Raw genomic sequence first — 6,459 nt, forward strand, 5'->3', positions numbered from 1 at the left:
ATGAGCCTCAGGCTCTCCCTGCCAGGCAATAACTGGCTTATGAAAGGCCACACCGCTGCAGACTACCTCAGCTTCCCTTTCCCCATCCATAAGTGGGGACAAAACAGCACGAGGGAGGAAGGATTGTGACAATTAGTCTGGTCTACCCTTGATTGGCTTAGAGTAGACTTGGTAGTGCAGGTTAATGGTTGGACTGGATGATCTTAAAGGTCTTTTCCAACCTAAATGATTCTATGGTTCTATAAAGGCCTTTCCATCAAAACGCTGCTGGGAAGGCCATCTCCTGGCCCTCTTTGTCCATACATCTCCTTGTGCATGGAGCTGGAGTTACTTGATGAAACAGCAGATCCTTATCTTCCACATACCAGGTGCCGTGCCCCAAGAAAAGGGCTGATGGGGTTTTACCCGGGCTGATGGGGCTTTACCTGTGGTTCCTTTGGACCACATTCTTGATCTCGATATTGATCTTGGTTCTCCCTGTACTGGACAGGGAGTCAGGAGACTGCGCTCTACTCCTGGCTTCCATTACTGTATCACCATCGCTTGATAGCATCAGCTCTCTGGGCCTTGACTTCCCCAGCTATAAAATGGCTGAGCAGTGCTTTCCCTGCCTTTGCAGGTTCACTGCATCCACTCCCAGATGAAAAGGCAGCATCCAGGTACCAGAGGCTACAAACGCTAGTGCAGCCCTACCCCAGCTACAACAGCTGACCCCACTTTGCTCAGCAACGGCCTAAGTGCCGGTACACTTGCTTCCAGGAATATCAGGCCATTTCATCAGGCTTAACACAAATCATGCAAGATATGCTTGCAAATAAGAAACGAAGCGTAGGTGGGTTAGTCAGCATAAGAACGCACAGATCCTTTCTGGCTCCACATGCCGAAATCCAGATCCTCAGAGGTAGCTCATAAAAATGCAAGCCACAGGACTATGAGTATATGCAATACCAGAATTAGCTTCACGAGGAGGCACTTCAGGCTGTTTTCCAAACTGAAATCAATGTTGTACTTGCAGTGAATTAAACACCCACATTTTTGTGCTTGCTGCAAACTGCAAAGTGAAATCATGAATGAAGGAATAGCAGAGCAGCGCTATTACAGAGAGCAGCGTCAGTCGGTGCGTGCCATTGCTGCTCAAAAAGATCCCACAAGCATTTGAGAAACACCTTCCTTTTGCTTCCTGTGCTCTCGCACATTCTTCCTGGGGCAGCAAGAAGCACAGCCGGTTTTTTTCTCATTGTGCCAGTTAATCTCTTCAGCCAGCGGAGCAACTACGTCTTTAACATGACCGGTCCTGCTCTGCAGTGACTCCTCTATAAAGCTTCAACCCAGAAGCCAGATTTTATTCAGATTTGTTGTTGTGGCGCTGGCATCACTTTTCTTAACCCAGTCTCAACACAGTGGGGAAATTAAATTCTAGTAATAGATTTTCTAAAGGTTTCCTTCCTCCAGCTGAGGCCCCACAAGTGGGCTTGGGACAGCAGGCACCCGGGGACAGGCTCCTGCAAGGCTTTCGCCAGTGTTTGGGTTGGCAGCGGTGGCCAAGGGCTGAGATACCGTCGAACACGGTATTTCTCCCTGTCCCCCTTTTGCCAAGAGACCACAAAGGGCAAATCTGGGCTAACAGCCTCAGAAACCCCAGCTCGTTATTCCAGCGACCACGGGTGCCGGTGTGATGGGCCAAAGAACTGCACGTGCATTCGGAGACGGGAGCACCGACGCCTTTCAACAGCTGTAACTCAGCCCCAAAAACCCACCACCAAGCAAGCTTGAGCAGATAGGAAAATAACCACCCTGAATCACTGAACCTTACTGAGAAAAGTCGTGATGCTTCTTACAACACAGGGCAAACTCTCCATCCGATGGGTTGAATTATTCTAGGCTGCATGCAGGACGCTCGGCAACCCAGCGCGAATGGGCCGTGCAGCTGGAGGAGCAGCGCCCGAGAGAGGTGTTCACCTCATGTATTTCAGGGTCAAGAGTTTCAAAACACGCTGCGTGGTTTGGAAAGCTTGGCTCCACTTCTAGGTCAAACATTAGCCTGAGATCCTGGCCCAGTTATTACAGATCCTGTAACACTCAGCTAAAAGGAGGAAGCGCTCACCTACATGTTTTCCTATCGTCCAACTGAAATAATTCACACACCCACTCTGGTTTAGCTGGAATCAATGTGCTTCTTCCTTTACTGCCCTAAAACTGCGGCAGAGGAGGACGGGCTGCAATGAACAGCCCGGCTGAGCCTCCCGAAACGCACCTGTAATTTAATGACACACAAATTATCTCATCGACGGCAGCAGGTACCGTCCCCGCTTTGCAGGTATGCTGAGAGACCTGGGGAGTGATGGGTGACCTGGCTTGAGCATCCTTGTGTCCCAAGGGACATGGAGCGAGGAGGTCACGGCTGTTTGGGCAGCCGGGAACATGCAGATGCCGGTCGGATCCGCGGGCGGAGGATGTGGGCTGGGGCCGCTCGGCGGCATTCCCCCCGACCCAGCGCCGGCAGCTGCAGCCGCCGGCAGACCGGAGGCATGAGAGTGGCAGATGGAGGAACTGGTTTGGCAAACAACTTGTTACTGGGGCTCTGCCCACGCCAGTGCCTGAACGTGACTCAGGCAGGCTGGGCGCTGGCTGGAGGTGCAGCCCCGGCAGGGAGATGAAGGGCATTGCCCCCCTTCCCTAAACCAGCCGCCCATCGTCTGTGGGCTCACACCACGGGTCTGGCCCTAAAGATCCCCCCCGTGCTCCATCTCGGGCTCTTCCCGGGTCCCCCAGCGCCGGGCGGCTGTCGCTTCTCTTCAGCACTGATGGGCCAGAGTGCAGGAATATGTGAAGGGCACTGCCGTGCTGAATAGCGCTGATCCCAGGGCGATTTTTAGCTGCTAGAGCTGTGGGAAACAGGGCTCCCCTGTCCCTTCCCCAGCTCTGCCCTTCAGTTGCTTTGCAACCGTGGGCTGGGCACGTCAGCTCCGTGCGTTATTTGCCTGATAGGCTTATGGTAATATTTGTTTAGGGCCTTAGGATCCATGCAAGGGACCATAGAAACGTTTTCCTATTGCGCCCAAGTTTTTGAGGTCTTGTGTTTCAACCCCTGCAAAGGTCGGGTAGTGGGAAACTCCTTTGCATCAAGTCTGTGTCTGGAGTTTACTACAGCCAGCCGAAAAATGCCCTGCGAGCAGGAGCGAAAACAAACGGCGTCCTGGAGCTGCACAGAAAGCAGCTGCGGGGAATGATTCAAAGACAGGACGGCACGGCACGGCACGGCACGGCACGCTCCGGGCCGCGGTCCGGCAGCCTGCCTCCCCTGCACACCCACCACGGAGCAACTCACCGCTCGGGAGCCTGCCAAGGGACCTGTGCGCCTGAGACGTCACTGCTACCTAGCTGCAATTCAAAAACAAAGCGGATCCTTCTCCTACCAAAAAAAAAAGAGAAAAAGAGAAAAATTATATCCTGTACAAAACTATCCCGTATTCCATAAAGTTTATTGTCCAGTCTTGGCTTTGGAGCGTTCACAATACAACTGTAATATAAGCCTTAGCAAGAAAATGAGCACATCCACAAAACAGTCCATGTCACAGCTGAAATACAAAAATTGAAATATTCTTATAAAACATTCCGACACAAGATTGATAGATGGATACAATCTTTTATTTTTTTTTTTTTTAACCTTTCCATTTATTCCAGAAAAACTTTCTATAAAAAATCATTGCTTCTTTTGGAATAAATCTTTAAAATCACTTCTTTTAAAATGCATCTTTCATTTGTACAACGCTAAGTTAAATACATTATTGGTATTCTGCAAATGACTCACACCAGAGAACGTTCACAGTATGGGTATCCTGGCCGCTTGGATCTATTTTTCCCGCTGTACGACAAGCATGATGCTGAGGATGAAAGAAGGCAATGAAGAAACCAGAAAGTGGGTTTCCTAGTGCTTGTGCCCAGACATCGCTACTGGGGAACGCTAAGGGGACATCCGAACGCATTTCTTACAAGCCTCGAGCGTACAGAGATAGGACAGCGGTGCGGCACGGCTGCAGCAGCGCAGCCAGGCAGAGCCGCAGCTTTCGGCAGGCGAGATCACGTCACTTAACCGCAGGTATTTCAGGATCAAGACCTGACGGCCCTTGCAGGACCCGCGCAGCCATCGCTGGCTCCGTGCGCTGAGCAAACCCGCGCTTGCACGGCTGCGAGACGCCGGATTTACACAGGTGAAAGCGGAGTTTGGCCACATAAGGCCAGGCAGGCTCCCACCCCCAGGTCCGGTCCCTTCCCCGTGCCCTGGGACACGCACACGAAACCTTTTACGTTACCCACTCCAGCGGGTCAGACTCTTTCTGTAACGTTTTCCCACCTGCCTGTTCCTAGCCTGCTCCTGGGCTCCCATTCTATGCTAGCCTATTTTCTGTGACTGAAGATAGGTCATTGGAAAAAAAACAAACAAAACCTTTGAGAAGCTTGGGAAAATGACCTTCTGATTTTTTTTTTTTTTCTCATCATGTGTAAGGGAGAGGAAAAAATCCACTTATTTTGTCCTTAGTCTCCAAGATACAATGTAGTTTTGTTATCTAGAATCTTAACATAGATCTGGCAATGGGTTCGGCCAGGAAAGGCGTGTGCATGTGTGTGTGGAGAGGGTGAAATTAAATAGCTCTGCCTGTAAGTTTTATTGTTCCATAACATGGACCTTGCTTTACACATTACTTACATTTCTTTAACTAGCTATCAGCTGGAGACGAAAGAACACAGCCTTTCCTGAGGGCACAGCCAAAACTCCACTTTCCACCAGAACTGGTTAAAAAAAAAAAAAAAAAAAAAATTGCAAGAAAAATGTCTGGAAGACAAAGCAACAGTTTCCTTTTGTCAAAACTCCCCATCTGCGAGAAGAGCCAGCTACTCCGCAAAGCGGTGGATGGGAGAACCCACGAAATGAACACATGCCGGAGAGCCACAGACATTCCCAGCATTTTCATTAGCACTACTTTAAAAATCCAACTTGGGAGCCGGCTGGCGCTCCAAAAGCTGGGGAAAGCCTGCCCGGGGATGAGCTGCCGGAGCAGGCAGGGAGCGATGCCGTCGGCAGCGGGAGCTCCGCTGCAGGTTTCCTCCCCTTGCATGCAGGGAGGAGCGGGGCACCGCCCAGCTCGGGGCTTCTATAAACTGGGGCATCCAAGGGAGCTTGGTCCTCATAAAGGCAGCGAGACCCCAGGGGGACTGGGACACTATCCAGGAGATGGAGAAGGGGGATTTGGCTCCGGGCTCTCATCGCTGCCAACCTGCAGCTCCTTTTCTTCGCCGCCGGGAAGGCTTTGGCGGGCAGCGTGCCGTGGGAGATCGGGCGCTCGGGGCTCTGCCAGCTGACATGTGCAAGTGCAGCAATGACGGGAACTTATAAAGCAAACCTTGCCAAGCGAGGGACCAAATATTTAAACGCACTATCGCCCTCCTGAATAGGAATAATCAAATATCCACTGAATGCGGTGGAACAAAAGGGGTTATCTTAAATTTGTGCTGTTAGTAGCGCACAGGGCTAATAAATAATAGCGTCTCCTTTAGGGAGGATTTGTAGGAGGAAAGGCAAAGGCTGCAAAAGAATAAACAGCAGCTAACAGGCCCTTTGTCTTTGCTATCTGATCCCGGGTAAAGCAGTCCCGTCTACGCGGTCATTCCTAGGTCTTTTCCCCAGCGTTTCTCCCCAGCGGTTTCCGTAGGTGACCTTGCCCTTCAGCAGGAATACCTCTCTTACGGGGGGAGAGCTGAGACCGCACCGATCCGGTGGTCTGGCGTGGTCTGCCTCCATCCTCCCAGTGTGAAAGTGGGACGGCTCAGCCGGGCACCCTATGCCCCGGCGAGCTTTACGCCCATGGCAACCTCGGCGCACGGGGATGGTAACGCCAAGCAAGAAAACTGCACGGGTCAAACGTGTCCTGAACGGGCTTCCCAAGAGCGGGTGGAGGGGTTCCCTGCTCCCCCGGTCCGGTCTGCGCTCGCAGCCCGCAGCGGGGACTCTGCCGCGCCGGGCACGCCGGCGCTCCTCGCCCCATGTACCTGCAGGCGCTGCCCCAAGCACAGGAGACGCCGCGCCCGCGAGCTGGCCTGCCCGCTGAGCTGCTAAACCCTGACGGGAGCCGGCTGCCCTGGGAAGCGCAAGTCCGCACCACAGATCCCTGCCATGCCGAGGAAATTCCTGTATAAAATGCCTTTGTGAAAGGAAAGATGAGAGTGTGAGAGTTCAGCCTGACTCCAGCCAACGCCTCCCTTTCTGAAGCTCCCCTACTCCCTGTGCGGCAGGAGCCGGGTGTAGGAAACCAGGCAAAGCACTACCCTGCCGTCGGGGTGAAATGCGTCACTGGTGGCTGATGGCTGTTCATGCTCTTCCCTATCAAATGGAAACAATTAATGAACTATTCAGCCTGCTGTATGCTGGACATACCGAGAAGGGAACTGAGCAGGGATGGG

Source organism: Pelecanus crispus, chromosome 17, assembly GCF_030463565.1.
Source record: "Pelecanus crispus isolate bPelCri1 chromosome 17, bPelCri1.pri, whole genome shotgun sequence".
NCBI lineage: Eukaryota > Metazoa > Chordata > Aves > Pelecaniformes > Pelecanidae > Pelecanus > Pelecanus crispus.